The sequence below is a fragment of the Pteropus vampyrus genome, unplaced genomic scaffold (genome assembly GCF_000151845.1).
Source record: "Pteropus vampyrus isolate Shadow unplaced genomic scaffold, Pvam_2.0 Scaffold102, whole genome shotgun sequence".
Lineage (NCBI taxonomy): Eukaryota > Metazoa > Chordata > Mammalia > Chiroptera > Pteropodidae > Pteropus > Pteropus vampyrus.
Window position 1 is genome coordinate 5,471,961 of NW_011888883.1, and position 27,441 is coordinate 5,499,401.

General features: G+C 33.1%; 2 long non-coding RNA genes across 2 annotated transcripts in view; both read left to right on the forward strand.

Moving 5' to 3' along the window:
• LOC111742840 overlaps window positions 1–5,760 on the forward strand; it is an 18,203-nt gene extending 12,443 nt beyond the window's left edge. Inside the window, exons 2-3 of the long non-coding RNA XR_002781500.1 lie at window positions 4,407–4,412; window positions 5,677–5,760. This is a non-coding gene — a long non-coding RNA (uncharacterized LOC111742840). The remainder of the gene's footprint in view (window positions 1–4,406; window positions 4,413–5,676) is intronic.
• Window positions 1–27,441, forward strand: part of LOC111742839 — a 156,126-nt gene that overhangs the window by 57,189 nt on the left and 71,496 nt on the right. The gene's annotated exons all lie outside the window — the stretch shown is intronic.

Here is a 27,441-nt window from a genome sequence, read left to right on the forward strand (position 1 = left end):
TACATTTTGCAATGTTTTATTCTTGAAAGATTTACTAAGAAGTTACATTTATTAAAATAAATATTCTATGGCTATTATAGTAATGATATTTTTAAGGCCGAAGTGACATTAGGTGATTCTTACCTTAAAAAAAAATCCCTGATTATAATTATTACAGATTTGCTTTATATCATAGAATTGTCTGCTTTAAAATTCATTAGTTTTCTCTTTGTCTCTGTCACTCTCTCTGAAAGAGCTAGGAAAAACAAAGTTTTGTGTAAGAAAGTTTTGAAAAGTTTTTTATTAAGTAAACTTATTTTTTAAGCACTGTAGCTATTTTGCCTGTTGGATAAAATTGCCTTGCCTTTTAGGCAGAGTCATAATACTTAAAAATATTTGTTAAACTCTTATAAGAAAATTTTACATAAATTGTTATAACCAATGAAACATTCAGTTCTTTAATTCATCTTTTTATATCTAACATCATTGGCTTTAACTTAAGAATAGAGATGTGTAGAAAATAAAGCAGTATAGTTGCTTAGGAAGTTAGTTTCTTTTAATTTTCTTTATCACAATAAGTACTTTTCTTAAGGTGAAAATACTGATTCACCTTTGTAAAACTTCAATCACTACTTTGGGTGACTCTTCCTCTGGATTGCTTGGAAGCTAGAGCTATAATGGCCCCTTGACACAAGGAGCAACAGAGGGTACAAAGTCTCTGACAAAGTAGGAAGAGCAATGAGAAGCTTTGATTTCTAGGGAGATGACACAGCAATGAAAGTCTTATTTAACTTTCATTGTTGTTTGCCACAACTCTTAAAAGTTTAAATTTAGAATCAGTATGTTTATTCATAGAGCATGAAATAGGCAATCATGCTTTTTGCTACTAATTGCAGATACCTAAATTGTACATTTGACCTATCGTGTTATGGTCAATTGGAAAAGAATGGTTTCATTATATAGTATTCCTACAGATTCTCAGGACTGTTCTAGAATCATATGACATATTAGCATTACTAAATTTTTATGGCACCTACACATTCATTCTCTCCATCGTATTTAAAACTAATTGAATCATAATACTCCCCTAAATTCACATTTTAATGAAGCAGAAAATAACTGGTTAGGGTTAAGTGCATAAAGCTTATGCTGCTGGAAACAATTGTTTTCTAAGTTCTTCCTTTATTAAAAAAATTAATAAACTTTATACTGAGTATGGAAAGGCATATGTACAGTATAAAATTTAAGATAATGCATATTTTTATAGTTTATTGTCTCTGTACACTTTGATATTGACTGGTTCATATGTGAAAACATGATAGTTTCTACCCCATCAAGCTGACGAGAAACTTCAGATTGTCTAGTGAGTGACTTGAGTAACCTTACAGTAACATTTTAAGCAGTAGTTCCTCAAGTAATTTTGATTTTTCTCTTAAAAGGGAGTTGAAATATTGGCTCTTTTAAGTCAAGTCTCCCCTGAAGCCCCTTGTTAGGACTAACACTGGTGAACATTGTTCAGTTTCATGGCACGGGACATGAAGCAAAGGAGTTCTTTACAGTGATTGCAGCTGTGTTCATCCTGGTTAGAAATTCCTCAAAAGAAGTAATATTCCGGGCTTCAACTAGCTGTCTGACAGTAACTTAAGGCTTTAAGATTTGAAGTTTTGCCACATCCTTCTCATACTTGATGGACTTTTGGTAATTGGTGGTGTAGTGGGGAACTTCCCCCTATAATCACATAGTATGGAGCAAGAATTTTAGGTTCTCTATAATCTGCAAGTGCAACTCCTCAGCTGTTAGGAAGCTTCAGCTAGGGGTATCTAAAGCATGAAACCATATTGACTGAAGTTTAGATCAGTGATTTTTCAAAACTTCAGAGTGCATCAGAATCGTCTGGAGGACTTGTTAAAATGTAATTGTTGCTCCTTGTCCCCTGAATTACTGACCCATTCAAAATTAATTATGAATGAGTCTAAAAATTTACATTTCTAACAAGTTCCCAGACATGTTGCTAGTCCAGATACCTAGAAATAGTCCTATAATTGTTTTGCTAAAAAGTACTTTAAAATTTAAGTTATAGCCTCACTTCATAGGTAATTTGCTACTCAAGAATCTTTCTATAAGCCAATATCACATCAGCAGTGGATATATTCTACTGGAAGACACAACTGTATAAAAGTTATTGATACTTATTATACTGAATTTGCTCTCAAACCAAAGTATATAGTATGGCATTCATTTGTATGCTGACTGCTTTTCATTTTGTAATCATAAAGGTTAAACAGAAGTGTATTTTGGTGAGGTACAAAGATAGGAAAAATATATTTAACAATATGAAACAGTTTTTTTGTAGAGATTGAAAAATTTTAAAGTACTTTTCCAACTTTATTGATATATGATTGATAATTAAAATTATTTAAGTTGTATAATTTGGGTTTTTTAGAGGTATACAATGTGATGATTTAATATATGTATAGGGAAATGATGACCATAGTTAATTAACACATTGATTACATCACATAGTTACCTGAAACATTTTCAAGAAGTATAATGCAGTTTTACCTTTGGGGAATATATTTTTATGAAAATCAAAATAGATTATGACCTGATTTGAAAGGCCTAAGACATTGGTGAAACTTATATTCTTTGCTGAACATTGATTAATGAGACTTTTAACTATATTTACTCCTAAGAAGTTAGTGTGTTCATGAGGTATGTGGAGCAATAATAATCAACCTATATTAATTGTTTATTATGTGCTAGGCATTGTGCCAGATGCTTTCTATATGTTAGTTCTTTTAATCCCCATAGAGATAACATTAATATCCTCATTTTAAAGATGAGGAGACTAAGTCTCAGAAACATTAAATGACATGCATGGTCATATACCTAGGTAGTATTTGTATAAAGGTTTCACTCTCAAGTTTGAGCTTTTAATCAGTATTCTATACAGATTTTAGTTCAGGGCAAAATTCAGAAGTCACTGATAGGAGCCTTATGCATTGTTGTCACCTTTTAACAATCTTTCCTCCTTTAGAGAACTTACTCTTACCCTTCAAGTACATGACTTCCTCCCGATTTCTAGTCATTTATCTCTATCAGGAGATTCCATGTTTCATTTGCATGTGAGAACACACACATACACTAATGTGTTAACTCTGACCTTTTACTCTTTTCTATTAACTAAAAGCTGTTTCCTCTTGGAATTTTAGGCAATATCAAGCAGGAGACTTTAATAAAGAAAAATTCTTGTCTCTGAAATTATATTATTTCTGAGGTTGACCTGCTTGTGTTGTATTAGGATTCTTTGGAGCCTGGGTGAGAAACTGGAATTCTTGAGCCTGTTGCATTTCCTCTTCTGACTCTGCTCCTGATGAGCTCTGTGAACTTGGCCAAATCACCCACCTTACTTATATCTCAGATTCCTTATCTACCTTTTAGTCTATGCATCTTTAGACTTCGTGTTTCGATATCTCTATAGCATGATCCTCTGATCACAATATTTAAAATTAAAAGGGCCAATGCCCTTTAATCATTGGACTTACTTTAAAAAGCAAAGAAACTGTTGAGAATTAGAGATTCATTTTATGCATCTTTGCATGCATCTAACTTACTTTGGAGCCTAACTTATGTCTATTCCTTATTGTAGGGAGATAGTTTTATAAAAACTATTCTGTTCTGTTTTTTTTTTTTTTCTTACCAAGCATTCTATGAACTCTACTCTTGAAATGCTTGATCTGACTCAAGTTGACAAGTGCTTATTTTCCTTCCTGAAGCAAAAGCCCATTAACACTTCAAAAGGTTTCAACCATAGGATTCCCATTACTCCAAATAGTCTCTCCAATTCAGATTGATAGTTTTCTCACTCCATCAAATGCTTAGTGAAAGAGCATGTTCATCTGTGTCTTCAAAAAAGTATAAGACAGAAAGTATAAAGCAATATATATAAATTTTATTCCCATAGTAGTAAAAAACAACAAAAAATTAAAATTACATTATATATTCTTCCAGTAATCAATTTATTCATAAATTCATTTATTGACAGACCACTTTGTGTGAGACACTGATGCTGTGAGACTCAGACCATCTTTTATAACATTTAAATATACAAGATTTTACCTTGGCTTTCTTGGTAGATACACAGATATTTTCATTAGGATAAAAAAGTGAAAATTTAGTGAAGTATTTTGATATAATATTCCACAGCCAATAGTATACTATTATGTATATAAAATTGAGAAGAGCCTCTTATTTTCTCTAGAGTTAAGTCACACAACATCAGAGTCAGGATTCACATTGTCTCCCTTGACTTCAAAGTTCAAGCCATTAACTGCTATACTCATTAAGATGTTTGCCTAAAGGTTTTGCCTAAAGGTGAAATGTGATCCTATACTTTAAAAAAAAATACTCATTTTTTTAAGGAGCAGTTTTAGGTTCACAGTAAAATTGAGAGGAAGGTACAGAGCTTTTCATTATATTCCCTGCTCCCGCACTTGTATAGCTTCACCCATTATCAATGTTCCCAACCAGAATGGTACATTTCTTATAGTTGATGAACCTACAATGACATATCACTATTATCTAAAGTCCATAATTTTACATGGGGATTTACTCTTGGTGTTGTATATTCTATGAGTTTTGACAAGTGTATTGTGCCATGCATTCACCATTGTATTGTAGTATTACACAGAATAGTTTCACTGCCCTCAAAATCCTCTGTGCTCTGCCTACTCATCCCTCTCTTCCCCTCCTCCTGGAAACTGCTGATTTTTTTTTTTTACTGTCTCCATAGTTTTGCCTTGTCCACAATTTTCTATAGTTGGAATCATATAGTATATAGCCTTTTCAAATTGACTTCTTTCACTTAGTAATATGCATTTAAATTTCCTCTATAATTTTTCAGGGCTCAATAGCTCATTTCATGTTAGTTCTATTGTCTGAATATACTACAGTTTATTTTTCAGTTCACCCATTAAAAGACATCTTGGTTGATTCCAAATTTTGACAATTACAAATAAAGTTTCTATAAACAACTGTGTGCAGTTTTTAGTGTGGACAATAAGTTTTCAACTCTTTTGGGTGAATAACCAAGGAGTGTGATTCCTGGATTAGTTTTTTAAGAAACTGAGCAACTGTCTTCCAAAGTATCTGTACCATTTAGCAGTCCTGTCAGTAATGAGTGAGAATTTCTGTTGCTGCACATTCTCATGAGCATTTGATGTTGTCAGAGTTTTGGATTTTGGCCATTCTAATTGGTGTGCAGTAGTATCTCATTGTCGATTTAATTTGTATTTACCTGATGATTTATGATATTGAGCTTATTTTCATATACTTATTTGCCATCTGTGTATCTTTTTTGATGAGCTGTCTATTAAGATCTTTGGCCCATTTTTTAAATTGAATTGTTTTCTTATTGTTGTTTTAAGATTTCTTTGTAAATTTTGGATACCAGTCCTTATCAGTTGAGTCTATTGCAAATATTTTCTTCCAACCCATGACTTGTCTTCTCATTATCTTGACATTGTTTTTAGCAGAGCAGAAGTTTTGAATTGTGATGAGCTCCAGACTATCAATTATTTCTTTCATGGATCATGGCTTTGGTGTTGTATCTTAAAAGTCATCTTCATACCCAAGGTCATCTGGGTTTTCTCCTATGTCATCTTGTGAGAGTTTTATAGCTTTGTGTTTTATATACAGGTCTGTGATCCATTTTGAGTTAATTTTGTGAAGGGTGTAAGGTCAGTGTCTAGATCCATTTTTTGGTATGTGGATGTCCAATTGTTCCAGCACTATTTGTTGACAAGACTAGGCCCTATACTTTTGGCTTTACAATCCTTGAAGCTTAATTACTTCTGTATTTTGCAGCAAAAGAGGACGTGGTAGCATGGATGGTAAAATTACTGATGAAGATACCAATATGAATAATTAGAATAGTGAATATTGATATAAATGGTGGGAATAATTATGATAGTAATAACTAATATTATAATAGCTAATGCTAATGATATTAATAATATAAACTACATATTAATAATAAAATAGCTACTATCAATAGCCCTTACTGTATGCTAGGCAATATTCTGTTCATTAGACATACATTCACTCTTATGGCTTAAAAGCAAAATACAAGAGAAGCTAGATGGAGAGATTTTGAGAAACATTCTGAGAAGTTGGAAGCTATATTTTTTACCTTTTAAATAAAGAATTGATAATGAATACTTGTGAATTTTTGAAAAAGAAAGGTTTAATTTTTAATTTTTATTTTTACACTTAGATTCCATAGATTTAGCTTTGTATTCAATTAAATGTCATCCCATATGGCAGTATAACCAGGTTATTATCACATTTGATTCACTTTTATCAATAAAATAAAAAAAAATTGTGAAGAAAGATTTGGTACATTCGTCAGTAAATTGTATCCATCTTTTACTAATTGATTTGTTAAAGCTCAGCTTAGGAAATTATTAAATATTTTAATTTAGATATCACTTGGGGTCTTGAAGAAGTCTAATTTTCCAAAATCAAAATGATTGCATCAAGTTCTTAGATTAAGTTAATCTACTATATAAAAAGTGAGTTGTAATATATTCTTATTAAAATTGTTTTTATCACAATGTTATGTTGCTTTAACAGCATTTACATTTTAAAATGTAAATCATTTAAGAAAGTTGAACTTAAAGTACAACAAAAAATTTCCTATATTTTTCCCCTAATTTCTTTATTAGGTAAATCTTTAGGTCTTATCTCTTTACTGATAAGCACTGTTTTAAGTTCTTATGCTTTGTTGGTAATTGACCACTTGCTCATATCTACATGTTGAAAATTCTGCTTGGTTGATTTCCTAAGTGTAAGAATGCATTCAGGAGACCAGTGATAACTCATTTAAGTTGTTTATAGTTCAGTCTGAATGCATTTATCATATCATTCCCTCAAAGATAATTTTTATAAGGGGAAAAGGAAGAAGATCCTTGATATCTTATAAAGAAAGGGTAGTAGATAGCAGATGGTGTGGCTGGAACTGAAGACAGATCTGATCTCCTTTGTAATTTTGTTTAGGAATCACTGTACTAGAATGTTGAGTTTTGATTTGGTATGCCATTAAATCATTAGGCAGCAAAATGGCTTACAAATTATTTATTTGCAGAAAGAATATTTTAAAATATAGTTTTGATTATTTGAATTCTGTTCAGTGTCTGTGCATAGCTTAGTCTATATCTGCTATCATAATGTTTTCAATAATCAAGCTATTGCCTCTGATTAGTTAAATATTTAACTGTGGTTTATGTCTAATAGCATAGAACCAGAATTCTTATCATTTGTGCTATTTTTTTTTTTTTTTTTGCTTTCAACATTCTTTCCTGCAGATTTTTCTTCAGAAGCTTTTTGAAATTACCTTCAAGGTAAAAACTGAATTCTCTCATTTTAACTTTTTATTTTGTAAAATTTAAGAGATATATATATATACATATATATATATATACACACACAAAACTAGACAGAATATCTACAGTATATATTCATGTACTATCACTCAGTTTCAACAATTTCCAACTCATACCAATATTATTTTTTTCCACCCTCACGAACTTCCTCTGCCCTTTTATTTGGAGACAAAAGCTACATATAATATAGTTTCATCCATAAATATTTCTTCCGTGGTGAACAAGTCATTTTTAAAATCATAAACAAGTCATAGATTTAAATATATTTGTTGTCTCTTAATCTATTACAGTAAGTATCTTTTTTGATGCTTAAATTGTTCCATCTTTGACTAGTAGGTCCCTCTCTTTGTGTTGATTTCTAAGCTTTTTTGGTTAGCAGTCCTTTTTTTTCAGGGTCTTTGATAGCTTTCTTGTTATTTGTTATGACAAAAAGTCTTAGACTTATTGTGTACATTTCCTACTTCAGACTTTGGGTCAGTCTTTCTTCCACTGAGTGAGTTCTGGTATTAAAGTATTAACATAATTTAAATTTCTTTTTTTCTAGCTTTCTTTGTGGTGTGTCTTTTCTTTCTAAAATCCTATGAGAGTAGGAACTTTTTCCTGTTTTTTTCCACTACTGACTCCTCAGTGCTTTGAATAGTCTCTGGCAGAGAGTAAGTGCTCAATACACATTTGGTGAATTATTGCTTAGTTTTTGATAGAATAATATGAGATATGAGAGGATATTATGATACTATGAAAAGTTTAGCGTTATGCCTACTACTTAGTGAGTGCTCAATAAATATTAAAAAAAAAAAAACCTCTGGAGGACAGAATTCAGTTCTGATTCATGATCATAGCCTTATAAATATAGCTTATATAATAGTTACTTTTCCATATAAATATTTTAGAAGTTTTTAAACATTATAATTTGAATTGTGTAATTCATGCTTGTTTACTATTTATATTTATTATTTTTTCCTTATAGATTCATGTTACAATGAGTAAAGGACAACCTCCTTTTGCTTAAGCATACTTTTCCCATTTTGATATGTCAAAGAAAAAAAAAATACAAAGTAAAGCAACTGTGTATCAAATTACCTATAATTAGTGAAGTCTCTCTCATTCTCTTTATAGAAAATGCTCCAGTTGATTTAGAAGCTCCATTTTAAAGTATGGTCAATAGAGCTGTTAATGGAAAAGGTGTCAGGAGGTTCTCTTAATTTTATTCAGTTGTCAGATGACCTGGTTGCTCCCAGAAGCCCTAAGGCTGCTTATAGAGACAAAATTTCATTGTTAAAACACAGGATCATGAAAATCCTTAATCCTGGCTGAGTTAAAATGGGGAGGGTAAAGAATTTACATCGAAAGATCTTGCTTCAAACCAGTCATACTGTGGTGTCTGAATATTGTCCTGCCACTAAAACCTGAATGGAGAAGTGCCGGAGCCTGCCGGCTGAGATGAACAGTACCTGAGAAGGGGGAGTGAGGATTAAAGAAAAGACAGAGACAAGAGATAGAGTCGGGAGGGCGTACAGTGAATACTGCAGCCCCGAGTTTATTTACAACACACTATTTATAGCATCGCAATGAGAAAACAGCAGTCAAGACCCAAGGTCAGCCAAATTACTTATCCTGCAAAACAATGAAGCTCTCACAACTCAGAACTCTCTGCTCTGCAATCAAACTCCCTTCTTGGAAAATACTGAGTGCTTAAAATAGTTTAGTGCCACTTATCTCAGAGCTCACCAAGTTAGCTCGGCTCCCAATAGAGAAGATTAATGTTACTAATTGAATTAAAATAAAATACTTAGGTGCATCATTAAGACACCATAAACAAAGTGAAAAGAGAGCCACAGACTGAAAGAAGATAAATGCAATACATACAATAAACAAATGAATAATACTTAGACTAAGTGAAGAACTCCCACAAATTAATGAGAACAAGATAAACAACTTTATGGAAAAGTGGGCAAAGGATATGAACAGGCTATGACAGAAGAGAAAATCTGAATGGCTAATAAACATATGAAAAGATGCTCAATTTCACTATTAATCAGGGAATGGTAAACTAAAATAATAGAGAAATACATTCATGCTATTATAGCGACAAAAATTATGATGTCTGACAATATCCAGTCTTAGTAAGGATGTGGAGTGGAGCAGTGGAGTCTCTTTCAGACTGTTGTGAGGATTATAAATTGACAAAACTGTGTTAGAGAGCAATTTGGGAATAGCTAATACAATTGTAGGCATGCATGCTCTTCAACTCTGCTATTACTCTTTGAAGTATTAAAAACCCTAAATCAGTAATTATGAAACTTTAAGGGAGAAACAAATCACCTGAGATGTTGCTAAGATTGAGATTGGGATTCATAAGTTGGAGCCTAAGATTCTGTGTTTCCAGAGAGCTACCAGGTGATGCTGATGCTTCTGGTCCCTGGACAACACCTTGAGTGGCAACATTGTCCAATAGTCCATATTTCCTAGATGATGGAAGTGTTCTCTGTGCTGTCCAATAACTATTGAGCACTTGAAATGTGGTTAGTGTGTATGAGGAATTATATTTTTAATTTTTAAAAATTTTAATTAAATGTAAATAGCTACATGTGATCAGTGGCTAACACATTGAACAGTGTAGACTAGAGCATATCCTGGGAACATGTTAGAAATGCAGAATATTACATCCATTTTCAGACCTGCTCAATCAGAACCTGCATTTTAATAAGATCCTCAGTGATTTATGTGCATATTATAATCAAGAAGCAATGTCTGGAGAAACTCCTGCCGCTATTCAAGAGTTATGTATGAGAAGATATATTTCAGTATGTTTGTAGTGTGACAGTGGACAAGTTGTGGTACAATTTAACTGCTATACAGCAGTTAAAATAAATTATCTATGTGTATAAACATGGATAAACCATGTAATACAATATTGAATAAAAATGCAAATGTATGTATATGAAAGAAATATATTATGATACCATTTTTATAAAACTTTAATATAAAAGAAACCATACTATATATTGTTTGGAGATTTATACATACATGGTTAAATTATAAAAATATTCATAGAAATGATAAACACCAAATTTAGGACAATTCCATTCATTTGAAGAGGGCTGGTAGGGATGGGAGAGATAATGGGAGAGGAAGAACACATAAGATTTCAATTGTATTTTTAATGTTTTATTTATTAAATTAGGTACTGGGTATACAGGTATTTGCTATTCTCTATACCTTCTTATTTTTCTGAAATATATTTTTTATATCTCCATCCACAATGGTTAATTTCAGTTTCTCACTGCTGACCCAGTCTCTGTTTGGTGATTGTGAGCATTATTACGAAGTTTAGAAAACTTTCTGTGAAAGTTCAAAGTCATTAAATTTTTCTAAGGTGTTCAGGCTAAAAAGTAAGTAAGTCTTATTAGCAAATGGACTTAGAGTTTCCATGTGACCTGAATTTGGGTGAATGCCTTAAAAAATTTCTTATAGTTGATTCCAAGGCTTTTTACTTTGAGGTTGGTGATAACATTCAAATACCACCAGATGTATTCTGGAAGCACTTTTTAAAATTAAAAAAAAATTTTTTTTTATTTTTACAGCTAAGTTTCATTAACACAGAAATACCAGGAGTTTCATTGCTGCACTGCTTGATTTTATTGGCTTTTTACTGTCACGGCCCTTGAAGAGTGAGGGCACCAAGGAGGATTTTTGCTTTTGTTTCTTTCAATATCTCAGTAATCAGCCCCTCAGATAATATCTTGGTGCCTTGACTATAAAAAATTGTCATCTTTGTATTTTGGAGTTACAAAAATTATCATATTTATGTTCTAATTCCCTTTGGAGCTGACTCTTGGTTTGGAACACAATTCTCTGGTTTGGATACATTCAACTTGAATAATATTGTTGCTTGATATCATCTATTCTACGCCTTTTTCTTCCTTTCTTTTAGAATCATCAATTAGAAACAAAAGTATGGGCTCAATTTCTAAAGATTCTGATTTAATTGATCTGATACTTTTAGAAAGACTTCCAGGAGATTCAAATTTGCAGCCATGTTAAGAGGCTCTGATTTCTTTTTTGTTGCCCAGCATTTTATTAGCTTTTCATCTCTGAATTTTAATATCTCTGTCCCTTAGCACTATGAAGAGGATGGCATCAAAGTAGAATTTCCTCAGCTTAGTTCTCTGAATTCTGTCCTTGCATTAAGTTTAGGAAGCTCAGGCTAAATAGGCGAAACAGAATCAGAGGAATGACTTAGGTTATTTAGTTGATAATCCTGTTAGCTTCAGGAAACCAGGAGAGTCTTATGTGGCTTAAGACCTAATTTGATTTAAATTGACTTGATAATTAAAGTTGATTTAACAGTGATTTGTATAGATATTTTTATCTTAAGAAACGCTGAAAATTGATCTGTTACATATATGTGTTCCTGTGAATGTCATTGTCTTAGCAAGAATTGTTATATATCATTATGATTGGATTTTGTCCAGTTTTTATGTGGACTATTGTTATTTGTGGAAGAATTATTTCATTTATGTTCCTTTGTAACTTTGTTGATCAATTTTTATGGTTCTACTATATAATGAAGCAGAACATGGTCATTATTCAGAATCTATTCCTATATGTTCATTGTCATACTTATTTCTCCATAAGAGGACATTACTTAAAGACCTGGAAGGTGAATAGGTGGGACAATTATTATGATTTTTCATTTCCTCTTTTTTTTCCTAAAGTGATCAGTACAATGTTGTTTTTCTCTATTAGACATTTTCTTTTGAATATTTTTATTTAAAGGAGGAATTCACCATTCCCCAATTCTTTACCATCCATAATTGTTAAGATTAAACAACCATTAAGTGATTGAACAGTTAAGATCTTAATAATTATCACTTAGGTGTTGAAGAACTGATTGACTATATTAACATTCCTAGATTTTGTATTAAGAATAATTAATATTCTAGCAAAAATTGTGTACACAGAACCTAATCAGTGGAAGGTTTTTTCCTTATAGAATAAAAGACCCAGAGAGACTTCCACATCATCTCCAGTCTCCTTTTTTAGGCAGCTGATGGTCTGAATCATGTTACTTAGCATTACAATTTTTATTTGTTGATATTCTTTTATTATAAAAGGTTATATAGTTAAGACATCCAGCAAGGTACAAAAAGAAAGTGAAAAACATCCATAATCCCATCATAGATGACTCTTTCTTAATAGACATCTAGAAATGGAAATTAGCTCCTGACCTGATAGCTTATCTTGAAAGTCATTGATTCTTACTCTTTGTATCATTTCTGTTACAATTTTGATTTTGTCCTCCCTGAGAATAAGAACTTAATTTCCTCCTAAAAAACATCGAAAGAAGAATTTAAAAGGAGCACTCATGTATCTTCTATGTGAAATGAAGCAAATCCATTTAATCTTTGCTCCTATTACTGATATTCCATTGACTGGACAAATTTTAACATCATTTGGATATTTCCAGTTCCTCTAAAACTCATTCAAATTTGTGTAATTAGGACAGGGCACAAGCCTGTGAATGTAGAAAGATGAGTCAGCAGTGTTTCAGTAATCTGTGTCTCTTCTCTCACCCCACAGATCTTTCAAAATTCAGCTGAAAATTCATCCCTTTTAGAATTCTTTTCTTAGCTTATGCCCTCATCTAGTTTACTACATTCATCATTGGGAGGATATTTTGGAGACCTGCAGAGCCAGAGAATAAGTCTTTGTAATTTTTGATCATGTGACCTCTGCGCTATGTCCCTTAGCTCTCTAAAATTCAGTTGATTTTATATTGATTTATTCTCGTAAATGACTCTGTGTCCTTTAATATTTTCATTTGGTTTCTCTGAATAACATTTTAGGGTCATGGGAGGAAAGGGGAAAGTCAAGACTTCTGTTTCTTTAATATTTTTTCTTGTTCCTCTTCCCTAACTCCCTAGGACCTAGTATGGATTCTATTTATTATGGTCCTTATTTATGAAAGTTAAAAGAGTCTGACAAAGACCAAGTTTGGAAAGGACCCTTTGAGATTGCTCTATCATTGGTGGGTCCCTGGGGATGATCTCTCTGATTTGTTGTGTTCCTCATAGCTTTTCCTTATTTGTCAGAAACTTCATCTTTTTCAGCAGTTATCTTCTGTGTGCTCTGGGTTATGAAGGTGTCTTTTGAGGAGGTTTTATGGTTGCTAGTTATAGTGTATTACAGGGTTAACCTCTTCTAGACCATTTCCATTACTTTCTCTCCTTAGGATTTTTATTCTGGGTGAGTTGTTTGAGAACCCAGGCTCTATATCTGCATTCAATGCAGAACAGGTGCTCTGATTTCTGACAACAGACTCTGGTTTAGCCCAGGCCTGGGGTACACTGCCCATTTCAGTGTGAGAGGTGTTCTCCTGGCCAGAACTCTCCTTCCAGATAAGTGCCACCCTTTCCTGTGCATTGGGTCTGGCATTCCCACTTCTGCCTTTTGAGTATATTCTGAGTATATTTCAGTTATCTCTGAGAAATCTGCACATCAGCTCTCAAGCATTATTGTTGGTTCTCTTTGTCTATGGCACTTGAAGATTTTCTCTTACTTGCTTCTAGCTTGACTATGTCCATTTTCCCCCTAACATTTTTACCTAGTATTATTCTGTGTTTGGAAAGAGATGGAGGGTAACAATAATATGGGGATGGATTCATCTGGCATTCTCTTTTTTCACTTTGTTCCAATCTTGACACTGATTTATAATTTGGAACTATAACAACCATTCTGTGACCATGAGGTGACAAGCATGAGGACAGAGGTCAATGGTCTAAGGATGGTAAAATGGAAACTGGAAGGAACTTTAGTAACTGATGGCATTGCTGAGAAATAGAATCAAAGGCAACATATTCTGCTTGTGGAGATAGACTTATTTGTTCAAGCCATGGCTAGTTGCGTTTTTTCTTGTTGTTGTTATGGTTTGTTTTTGTTTTGTTTTGTTTGTTGTTGTTACTTATAGATGAGCACATTCCTAATTGATCTATTTCTCTCGTAGTTGAGATGTTGGTATTAGTCAAATAAGAGTGAAGAGGCTCTCTTACTGACAGCTTTCCAAATTGCATTGGGTTATATAGTATTTTGATTAGTAATTGATTGTTGATCTGTATTAAAAAAGAATTGCTAGAATTTATATGAAACAATAAGAATTCACCTAGATGCACTGTGATTTTTAGATTAAAATGCTGGCATATGTTTACAATTGACACATTAAATTAAAATTCTTCTATATAAAATTGATGGCTATGACTTGGCTGGTTTCAGGATAAATGTCTATAAAAAGTCTGGTGACTTCTGTTGCTTTAAAGAATAGAAGTGTGCTTTTTTTTTCTTTTTTATTGTTATATATTTTAAACCCCAGCTTTTGCATTCCATTACTCATATATCTGAATATTATATAATGCTACGTACCATTTTACATTAAAATAAAATATATGAGATATTAGAATAAAAAATTTAAGAAATTAATAGGAAAGGAATTATAAATAATTTGCTCAATGACCAAACTTTAAAAAATCCAATAGATATATAATTTTTATGTGAGAAATGTGGGTTGATATACAACTTTTAAAAAGTGCTCTTGTTTTTCCTTAATGTATATTTCTCCTTTTGTATTGTGCAGTGACAAGACATTACATAAGATGGCAGTAGGAGATTATAAATGTTCCCTCTCAGAGTGACACATTCCAGTGAATTGGCCAGTGAAGTATAATAAACACAATTATATAATAACTATTTTGGCTTGCTAGATTTTTCACATATTTTATTTTCGTTGGCTACCTATCCCCTTTTTAATGGAAAGAAGAAAGTGTCTAAATTCACATACGTTTTTAAAGGAATAGTACACAATGTTATATTTCAGCTCACTTTTCTCTGCCTAACTCTCTAAACACTAAAATTTTGTTTAATTTTTTGGAGCAGTGATTTCATGGAATAAACAAAGATTTCTTAGAACATTTTAGGATCTTAAAATACAAGTTTTTAATTACCCACTGGAAATTCTATTAAAAGATTATATTTCTGGAGATTAACCATTTCCTTACTGTTTTTTTCCCCAAAACATTATTAGATTGGATTATTTTTTAGAGTATGCCATTATTTTAAATCTTAGAAAATTAATGTGAGATGAACTAGGTTTTATGCGATGAAGTCAGATATAACAGATTAACAGTAAGCTTTATGTCCTTTGCTGCTTCCAAAAAAGAAGCATTCGAGAAGCCCACACATGAAGATGACCCATAATGACTGTGTATTGATAAAGAGTGAAGAAAAATTTGAGAGAAATTTTCTAATATTAAATTTTACTTACCTTTTTTTGAAATAACTTCTGTATTCTTTAATTCAGTCCATAAACACCTGGGGACCATCTGAATGTGGACAACCCTGCACTCTACCAGCCAAGTCAGGAATGGAAACACTGAATTTATCTATATAGAATCTTTATAAACTCTTTACTGGATTAGTTGTTATCCTTAGATAACTGAGGTCCATAAACCAATGAATAAATTACTATGGGAGAAACACTTCATTGATGACAAATGTGATCTTGTTTAACTATTACTCTTTTTATATTAAGGAAACATTTCAGTTCTCCCACATTAACTTTTTAGAATATTAAGGGTCATGACATTTCTTCTAAATACATAAGCAACAAGGATTTGATATTTTGTAGGTTTTTTAAAAACCCCATTCTCTTAGAATAAAGTTAGAGGTATAGCTTTTGTTCATTTTCTGGATGTACTGTAGTTATTTTCCATTCATCTACTGAAAGACATCTTGGTTCCCACTAAGTTTTAGCAATTATGAATAATGCTCCTATAAACTTTTGTGTGCAGGTTTTGTGTGGACCTAAGTTTTCAGCCCCTGGGGGTAAATACCGAGGAGTGAGATTGCTGGATCATGTGTTAAGAGCATTTTTAGTTTTGTAAGAAACCAACAAACTGTACCATTTTGCATTCCTACCAGCAATGAATGAGTCCCTCTTTCTCTACAACCTTGTCAGCATTTGGTGTTGTCAGTATTGTTTTTTGCCATTCTAACAGGAGTGTAGTAGTCAAACTGAACTTTGATACCTGCAAATTAATAGATCTTAGAACATCAATCAGTAAGCAATACAAGCCATAATTTAAGATGAAATTGTAGGATATGATTGCTATTATTTTACATAATTTAAGATGAAATTGTAGGATATGATTGCTATTATTTTACATTTGAGATTTTATGTTTATTGCTTTATGATCATTTAAATCTTATTAGTAACCAGTTTTAAAATATAATACAGTTTACTTTTACTCTTATTTATTACATGTTGTTTATTATTTCAAGTGTATATATATTCATATTTTTTGATCTTTTATTTTCTTAGTCAATGTTTCTTTAAATAATCCATAGTGTAACAAAAATTATTTTTTAATTTAATAGTATTAACATTGCACCAGATTTTTTAGAGGTAGCAATAAAATATTCCTTCCTATTCATGGATAGGAAGTTTTAAAATTTTTATTTTTTTAAAAGAAACTGCATTATTTATGCTTGTGGTTCTAGCCTCAGTTTTTGTATTCAGATTCATGTTTTTTATATTTAGCATTCCCACTATATACCAATTCTTACCCATGTAGCCTCAACAAGCAACATGTTTCCACTCGTAGTTCCCCAGCAAGCTATCACAATGAGTATCCTTTAGTATCTATTTATAGTTTTCATCTGGGCATCTTTTCATAGCGTGGGAATCTATCATCTGCTGCCTTTTACTTTAGGATCTTATCTATTTTCAGAAATTCTGAACTAATTTTCTGTCATATAGACAGCTATCTGTAGAACTTAGTTTCTCAGTTAAGCTAAATACTAAGAACTATGCAAGCTCTGGTTTTCCTATTGAGCTTTAACCGGTGACTTATAACCTTTTAGCAAGGTTCACAGTTGATGTAATAAAGTGCCATATTGAGGGGGCAGTAGAGAGTGGTTGTGTGTGTGCCTTCCCAGGAAAATGTTGCATCTGTTAATTGTTCAGTTGAGAGAATTCTCAGAGTGACACAGAAACTTTTGTCCTTCGTTAGAGCCCTGGGCTGCACAGATATTATTGTCATGGAGTTCAGTTTTAGGTAAGGTGAATGATCCCTCATCTCAGCCCTGATACCCTTCATTTTGTATAAGAATGATCAAAACAACAATGAAAACAAAAATAGAGATGCTAAGAGACCTGATGGAAACCCATAAAAAAAACCTCATATATCATTGGGGATTCAATTTTCTCTAGTGAAGGAAGACTCTATGATGATGTGGGGAATAGTTTCTAATTCTAGTTTCAGAGGAGGGAAAAAAGAGGATGAAAACATTATTTTTTTTTACTATGCAAGCCATCATGCAGAGAAAGAAATATAAGAATTAAACTATTTAAAGAAAGAATCTGAGATCTCAAAGAGCTGTCCTCAGTGTAATCCCTGCTCTTGTGTATGGGGGAAGATGATCTTAGAAGTTTTCTGACCATTAGAAGTTTTGATGATGACAGGGATGATAATGATAATAACAAATGGCTAAAATATTTTGAGCATCCGAAATCCAGTTCTCATTATTCTAATCATCTAATCTATCCTGCAAGATAGGGAGTACTTACATTTTACAGAAGAGGAAACTGTTATTCAGAAGATTATGTAACATGTCCAAGGTCACAAACAGCAAGGTCCAATGAAGGAGCTGGCATCGGAATCCACAGTGCCAGTCTTCAAAGGCTACGATTTTTCTGCTACTGTAGGAATCAAATTTTGCTTAGGGCAAACATCAGGTACAAAGTGAATTAACATTTTTAATATCTTCGATGCTTGCTGAAATTATACTTCTATTTTTTTAATTTTTCCTTCTAAGAATGAATGAGTAATATGGCTAGTTGAATAGGAATGATCTTTCTAGGCATCTGGCTATATAACATCTTCTGGGATAAATTGAAAACTACGTTCCTTAAAGAGTTCTTTATAGTGAGTAACTATGCCCAAACTATCATTTGCTCCAGAATGATTCAGCATTCCTTTTGTGGGTCAGGCTAAGACATTTAATCTCAAAGTTAGTTAATAATAGGTTTTTCTAACTATCTCCACATAAAAATGACCATTTTTCAAACATTAAAAATAGTATGAAGGAGTTCTAGTTCTGTCTACTTAAGAAAATGGTTCTGGCACTTACTAACTCTGTGACCTGGGGCAAATGATTTAACTTCTTTAACCTTCAGTACTCAGAGCGGTACCTACACTAAGTAAATGTTAACTGATTATTATTCAAAGACACAGCCCAAATAGCCTGGTTTCAGAGAATACAAGAAGCAGCATATTCCACAGGAGCATATTTAAAAAGTAGCTTTTAGGGCATGCCTTAAACTTCATGATAGGAGTACCAAAATGAGAATGAGAATATCCAATTTAAAGGGTGTTGGTATAGGTGCTAAAGCTGATGTGAAAGTACTTGGTATTTTGTGCTCTCTACAATAGGTAACACTGTTGTAAAATGGCAGCACCTCAATGAGAGACCAATGTCACATGAAAACAATTGAGCTGTGTGGTGGAGTTGGGCATTATGTCTCTTATTATTATTAAACGGCGAATTGGCCCATGGTCAGTCGGCATTTTAATTTCAGGTGCTCTAGTCCTTTCAACATTAAAGCCCAGTTACAGTCCCATTAGCTGTTGATACAGAATGTTCAGACTCATGAAGTTTCTGCCTTGTAATCAGAAAATGCTAAAGGAACAGCATGATCTTAGTGTTGAACTCAGTATGAACAAATCACCGATATTGGACAGTTTTAGCAAACTAATTATGCTTTCATCTTTTTAGTCTTAAAAAACAGTTTCTCATACAATTGTGAGAAACCTAAAAATCAGTTTTTTGAGGTCTGAAACTCAAACTCAGCCAATGCTATCAATCCTGAAAATATGCGAAATGATTAATGTGGTATTTCCACAGAGTTTGCCTGGAAAGTAACGCTAGGATGCCCCATTTGGAAGGGCAATGACAAATTGGTGGTCTGGGGAAATGACACAGTAGATTCTAAATACCAAGTCCTTGATGCAGATCCTGAGGGGTAGAAAATTCCTCAGGCTTTTGGTATTATAAGAAATTGAGGATGCCTCTGCTTCCTTAATATTCTACTAAGGAAATTTTAGTTTCCCTATGAGATGGACTCAGCTTAGCAGGAATGTTAGGAGACATTTTTATTGAGATCACAGGAGTCCTTTTTTGGGATATTGGTCCTTATAAGACAGTTCTGTTTTTTAAATTTTATTTATTAGGCGATATTGGTTAATGAAATCCAGTAAATTTCAAGTGTACAATTCAACAGTAAGTCACATATATATAACATTGTGTGCTCGCTTCCCATAGTTTGATTTCTTTCTCTTACCACATATTTGACCCCATCTACTTCCCTCTTCCCCCCTCCACTCTGGTAACCACTGGTCTACTGTCCATGTCCATGAATCTCTGTTTGTTTGTTTCTTTTAGATTTATATCCCACATATAAGTGATATCATGTGGTTTTCAACTTTTTCTGTCTGGCTTATTTTGCTTAGCATGATTATCTCAAGATCCATCCATGTTGTTGCAAATGGCAGTATTTCATCTCTTCTTATGGCTGAGTAATATTCCATTGTATATATGTACCACAGCTTCTTTAGCCAGTCATCTATCATAGGACACTTCGGTTGTTTTCATGTCCTGGCCACTGTGAATAATGCTGCTATGAACATCAGTGTGCATATCTTTTTGAATGAATGTTTTCAAGTCTTTGGGGTAAATATTCAATAGAAAAGTTACTGGATCATATGGTAGATCAATCCTTAGTTTTTTGAGGAAACTCCATACTGTTTTCCATAGTGGCTGTACCAATTTGCAGTCCCACCAGCAGTGTATGAGGGTTCCTTTTGCTCCACATCTTCTCCAACACTTATTATTACTTGTCCTATTGATAATAGCCATTCTAACAGGTATGAGATGGTATCTCATTGTGGTTTCGATTTGCATTTCCCTAATAGGTAGTGATGTTGAGCATTTTCTCAGATGTTTGTTGGCCATTTGTATGCCTTCTTGGGAAAAGTGTCTGTTCAGGTCCTCTGCCCATTTTTTAATTGAATTGTTCATTTTTTGTTGTTGTTATTAAGTCGTATGAGTTCTTTGTATATTTTAGATATCAGGCTTTTATCGGAGGCATTGATTGCAAATATATTTTCCCATTCAGATGGTTGTCTCTGCTTTATCAACAGTTTCTTTTGCTTTGGAGAAGATTTTTAGTTTTATATAGTCCATTAATTTATTTTTGCTTATAATATCCTTGCCTTTAAGGTCAAATTCATGATCTTTTAAATATGTTGTTGTATTTGGTTTGCTGGTATCTTATTTAGGATTTTTGCATCTGTGTTCATGAGCGATATTGGCCTGTAGTTTTCTTTTTTGTGTGTTATCTTTACCAGGTTTTGGTATCAGGGTAATAATGGCCTTATAAAATGAGTTAGGAAGTATTGCCTCCTCTTCAATTTTTTGGAAGACTTTGAAGAGAATAGGTACTAAATCTTTGAATGTTTGGTGGAATTCACTAGTGAAGTCATCTGGTCTTGGACTGTTACTTTTTGGTAGGTTTTCAATTTCCATACTGCTGATTGGTCTATTTAGATTTTCCGGTTCTTGATTCAGTCCAGGAAGTTTGTATATTCCTAAGAACTTGTCCATTTCTTCTAGGTTATTAAATTTGGTGTTATATAGTTTTTCATAGTATTATTGTATGATCTTTTGTATTTCTACGGTATCTGTCATAACTTCTCTTTCATCTCTCATTTTGTTTACTTGTGTCCTTTCTCTTTTTTATTTAGTGATCTTCTGGTTACTTTGCTATACCTATCTCAGTGGGGTCACTAATTTAAGTTTTCCCTAAGGAAAAACCTGCATAATCAATAGATTTCAATTAAATTCAACTACCATATTTGGGTACTTGGCCTTGAAGAAAGAGAAGATGTTTTCTGGCACATAAAGCAGCCTTAGGAACAATTTGGAGATCTGAACATTCTGTGTTTGAGCAATGGAAAATAGTTTGGTCTGTCAATAATATTGAAGCTAGAGTCTAGGAGGGAGGTCAGTAAAAAAGGAAAAATGGACTTTGGGATCTCTAGAATAAAATTATCATTGAAGCATAAGTCACCTCTCACTCAAAGGTTTCTCAGCTGTTGCACTTTTGCTCTTCACAATTTCTTCCTGTTCCATGCAGTTGGTCACTGAATTACTGTGGTAACTCTGGCCTTGAGTGATGTTTGTGGCATGGCTGGATCTCTGTAAATCATGTCCATACTTGCCTTCCTATTCTATATATTTCTTTTACTCTTTTACCTGAGACTCTCTTGACTGAATCCCACTTTTGCTTTTTAGGCACTTTGATTTCTTCTGCATTGGCTCCTAATGCCATTTCATTTGTTTACTAAGTTCTGATTGTTTATATTGGATGGAGTCTCTCTCCCTGGCTTTCTACTCTGTCTATACCAAATTCTGCCCCCATTCTCCTGTACCTCTTGTATTCCAGCCATATTCTCTCAGGCAGAATGAATTCTACACATAACTTACTACTGACTTCACCTCCCTGCATCCTGCCTTGCAGCAAAATCTCTCACTTTCACTTCCTCTTTTCTTTTTATAAATTCCTCCAGGGAAAGGCCCAACTGATCTTTATACTTCACAGGATTGCATATAAAATATTCGATAAGTGTTTATAGAGTTGAGTTCTATTCAATAGTTGACATTTTTATTTCCTGTTCTATCCAGTAACTCAAATTACTGCATTGCTTTTACTCCTCAGATTTGTCGAGTTATAATTAATTGACAAATAAAAATTGTATACATTTAAGGTATACAATTTGAAGTTTTAATACATGTATGCATTGTGAAATGATCACTACAATCAAGCTAATTAACATATCTTTCACTTCACTTTTTTTGGTGATATCATTTAAGATCCACCCTCTTAGTAAATTTCAGATATACAATACAGTATTGTTAACTGTAGTCACATTGCTATACATTAGATCTCCAGAATATACTTATCTTGCATAACTGAAACTTTGTACTCTTGACCAATATCTCCCCATTTCCACATTGCCCCAGCCCTGGGAATCACCATTTTACTCTCTGCTTTAGTGAGTTTGACTATTTTAGATTCTACACATAAGTGAGATCATACATTTATCTTTCCGTGTCTGGCTTATTTCACTCAGCATAATGTCTTCCAGTTTCATTCATGTTGTTGCAAATGGCAGGATTTCCTTATTTTTCGTATGGATAAACAACTACTTTATCCATACGTTGATGGACACTTAGGTTGTTTCTATGTTTTGGCTATTTTAAATAATACTGAAATGAACATGGGGTGCAGATATCTCTTCAACATAATTGTTTTGTTTCCTTCAGTTATACACCGAGAAATAGAATTGCTGAATCATATTGTAGTTCTATTTTTAAAATTTTAAAAAATTAAAAAATAATTTAATTACAGTTGACATACAATATTATATTAGTGTCAGTGTACAGTATAACAGACATTTATATAACTTATGAAGTGAACACTGTAATAAATCTAGTACTCAACTGACATCATACATGGTGATTATAATATTATTGACTATATTCCCTATGCTACACTTTACATCCTCATGACTGTTTTGCAACCGGCAATTTGTACTTCTTAATTCCTTCCTCTTTTTCACTCATCCCTCCAATCCCTTCCCATCTGGCAAGCATCAAAATGTTCTCTGTATCCATAAATTTGTTTTTGTTTTGTTTGTTCTTTTGTTTTTTGGATTCCACATATAAGCGAAATTATATGGTATTTGTCTTTCTCTGTTTGACTTATTTCACTTAACATAATATACTCTAGGTCCCTCATGTTGTCACAAATGGTAAGATTACATTAATTTTTATGGCCGAGTAATATTCTATTGTATATATGTACCACCTCTTTATCCATTCATCTATTCACAGACACTTAGTTTGCTTCCATACCTTGGCCACTGTAGTCAATGCTACACTGAATATAGTGTTGCAAATGTTTTTTCAAATTAGTGTTTTGGGTTTCTTCAGATAAATACCCAGATGAAATTACTGGTTCATAAGGTAGTTCTACTTTTAATTTTTTGAGGAAACTCCTACTGATTTCCATAGTTTCTGTACCAATTTGCAATCCTACCAACAGTGCATGAAGATTCCGTTTTCTCCACATCCTCACCAATGCTTGTTCGTTAATTTTTTGATGATAGCCATTCTGGCAGGTGTGAGATAATATCTCATTGTGGTTTTAATTTGTGTTTCCCTGATGATTAGTTAGGTTGAGCATCTTTTCATATGTCTATTGGCCTCTGTATGTCCTCTTTGGAGAGATGTCTATTCAGGTCCTTTGCCCATTTTTTTAATCGGATTGTTTGTTTTTTTTTTTTTATGTTAAGTTATATGAGTTCCTTATATATTTTGGATATTAACCCCTTATTAGATGTATCACTGGTAAATATCTTCTCACATTCGATAGGTTGTGTTTTCATTTTATCGATCGTTTCCTTCACTGTGCAAAAATTCTTTAGTTTGAAGTAGTCCCATTTGTTTATTTTTTCTTTTGTTTCCCTTGCCTGAGGAGACATATCCAAAAAAATATTGATAAGAGAGACATCAAAGAACTTACTGCTTAAGAGTTTTATGGTTTCAGGTCTTACATTTAAGTATTTAATCCATTTTGAGTTTATTCTTGTATATGGTGTAAAAAAGTAATCCAGTTTGATTCTTTTACATATGCCTGTCTAGTTTTCCCAGCACCATTTATTGAAGAGAATGTCTTTACCCCATTCTATATTCTTGCCTCTTTTATCGTATATTAGTTGGCCATATACATGTGAGTTTATTTCTGAGCTCTCTATTCTATTCCATTGATCTATGTGTCTTCTTTTGTGCCAGTACCATGCTATTTTGATTACTATAGCCTTATAGTAAGTATACTTTGATATCAGGTAGTGTGACATTTCTCACTTTGCTCTTTTTTCTCAAGATTGCCTTGTTGATTTGGGGGCTTTTGTAGTTCCATATAAATTTTAAGATTATTTGGTCTGGTTCTGTGAAAAATGCGTTTGGTATTTTGATAGGGATTGCACTGAATCTCTAGATTGCTTTGGGTAGTATGGACATTTTAATGATGTTAATTCTTCCTGTCCATAAACACAGTATGTCTTTCCATTTATTTGTATTTTCTTCAATTTCTTTCTTCACTGTCTTATAGTTTTCCAAGTATAGGCATTTTGCTTCCTTGGTTAAATCTCTTCCTAGGTATTTTCTTTCTTTTGATACAATTGTAAACAGAATTTTTTCTTAATTTCTCTTCCTGATAGTTCATTGTTGGTGTATGAAAATGCAACTAATTTCTGAATATGCACAGTATTTTATTAGCCATATGTAAATGGTATTTTTTAAAACATATCCACTTGTTTATTTTAAACATATCCACTTGTTTATTTTAAACACATCCACAAACCTTTATTACTTTGAATATGAAGGAATGAATTTATGTAAAATTATATATTTTCTCCATTTAGGTTAAATAGATGAAATAGGAATTTTCTATTAAACTATGTCCACCATTATGTTCTCAAGTAACATAAATGGGGCATAAGATTCCATAGAACAGTGAACTTCAAACTTTATTGATTATATACACATTTCTGTAAAAAAAATTGAACATTATATCCCAATACATATACATTAACTTCTTTAAATATTAAGGTTTTAATTTAATTTAATGATACATATATAGAATTTGCTATGATCAAGGCACTGTTGTAAGGGCTTTACAAATTTTAATCAATTTTTCTTCATAATAACTCTGTGAAAGAGATACTATTATTATCACCTTTTTACATGTAAAGAAACTCAGAGACAGAGAAGTTAAATATGTTGTCCATGTTAGACAGTATTAAATAGCAGAGCTGGGCAGTCTGGTTACATATGCATGCTGTTAATCCAGTAATCATCTGTGTGTGCTTACAATTATGAATATGAAAAGAATAGTTACATATATACTGTAGTCTATTTTCTTCTGTGTGTGCCTTAACTCCATTCCCCTTTGCAAATTTGGATCTTTGAATCTTTACCCTTTCAGTCATTGTTATCTCAATTTGTTTGTATGTATGCTAAATGTTCATTACTATCTTGATATAACAATTCTCTTCTTATTATTTAAACTTATGATGCCCTGTTCTTAGTAAGGTTTGCACTCCTCTGCTTCTATTTACCTGATAGTCACTTTACTCCTAATTATGTATTTATTTATTTATTTTTGTCATTTTGTTTTAGGTGAGCTGACCTCTTTCAGAATTTCCTGTAGTGCAGGCCTTGTAGTGGAGAAATCCCTCAATTTTTGTATGTCTGGGAAGGTCTTAATTTCTCCTTCATATCTAGAGGAGAGCTTAGCTGGATATCTTATTCTAGGCTGGTAGTTCCTTTCACTTAATAGTTTAAATATTTGATTCCATTCCTTTCTGCCATGCAAGATTTGCACTGAGAAGTCCGAGGATAATCTAATGCATTTTCCTTTACAGCCTACCATCTTATTTTCCTTGACTGCCCTGAGAATTCTGTCTTTGTCAGTGATTTTTGATAACTTTAAAACAATGTGTCTTGGTGAAGGCCTTTTTGGATTGAGATAATTGGATGGACTGTTGACTTCTTGAATTCCAAGTTCTAGCTCATTCCTTAGGTTTGGGAAATTCTCATCATTTGTCTGAAAATGCTTTCTAGTCCATGCTCCTTTTCCTCACCTTTGGTAATGCCCATTAAATTATGTTTCCTTTCCTGATGATATCAGCTAGTTCTTGAATTTCTCTTTCAGTATTTTTTATTCTTCGGTTTCTCTCTTTTTCCTTCTGATTTATTTCTAGATTTCTGTCTTCAATATCTTTGATCCTTTCCTCCATTTGGTCGACTCTATTTCCCAAGCTTGCAATTTTAATTTTTAACTCTTGCAGTGTGTTCTTTATCTCTATAAGTTCTATTCTGTTCTTTTTGAGGGTTTCAATCTCCTTGTTCTGCTCATTTAGGTGTTTTTGCAATTTCTGAAATTGTTAATATGACTCGTTTCGGAACTCACTGAGTTTTTTCAGACGTACCATCCTGAATTCTCTGTCATTTAAGTTGCATATTTCTATGTCTGTAAGCTCATTTTCTGGAGATTTTTCTCTTTCCTTCTGAGATATCTTGTCGCCTTGGTTATTCATGGTGTTTAATGGACTATTTCTCTTCCTGGGCATTAATAGAAGTATATTCTGTTGTTTCTCCAGAAAGAAGATTTAATATTTCATTAATTTAAGATTTAATTAAAGGTCTCTCTTTAGCCTGCTGCAAAGAAGGTGCTTTTCTTTTGGTTTCCAGTAGGTGGCATCTAAGCCTCTTGGATCCCTGTTTTAAATAGAGCCTCAGATCTTTTATTTTCTTGTAGATTTTAATCACACTTGCTACTCTCAGTTTCATTCCCTGTCAATGTTAGCAACAGTTTAAGTAGCATTAGCTCAGGTTTCCCTGGGGCTCCGTGGTGATCGGTCTCAGAGGGTATGCGGGGAGAGGTCCTCTGGGGGTTATGAGGGCTGTGGCTCAGCCTTGGTTTTGCAGCCGGGGCCGGTAGAAATCAATTGTTGTTACTCTGTGGTCCTGTCATACTTCTCTGCTTTCTGCCCTGTTGACTGAGCCCTGCTGCCAGCTGCGTAGAAAAGTCCCGGCCCTTCCAGGTAGAGCTGTTCAGGGAAGTTGCTGTACCTTCTCCCCTCCCCCTCCTCCTGCAGGGAGCTCCAGAGGCTGAAAGAGGTAGCTTTAGTATCCTCAGCTTTTGCTCAGATTCCTCTGGGGCTCCATGGTGATCGGTCTTGGAGAGTGTAGGAGGAGGGTCCTTGGTTAGGGGTCGGGGGTGTGGCTCAGTCTCGGTTTTACAACTGGGGCCGGTAAAAACAACTGTTGTTTCTCTGCT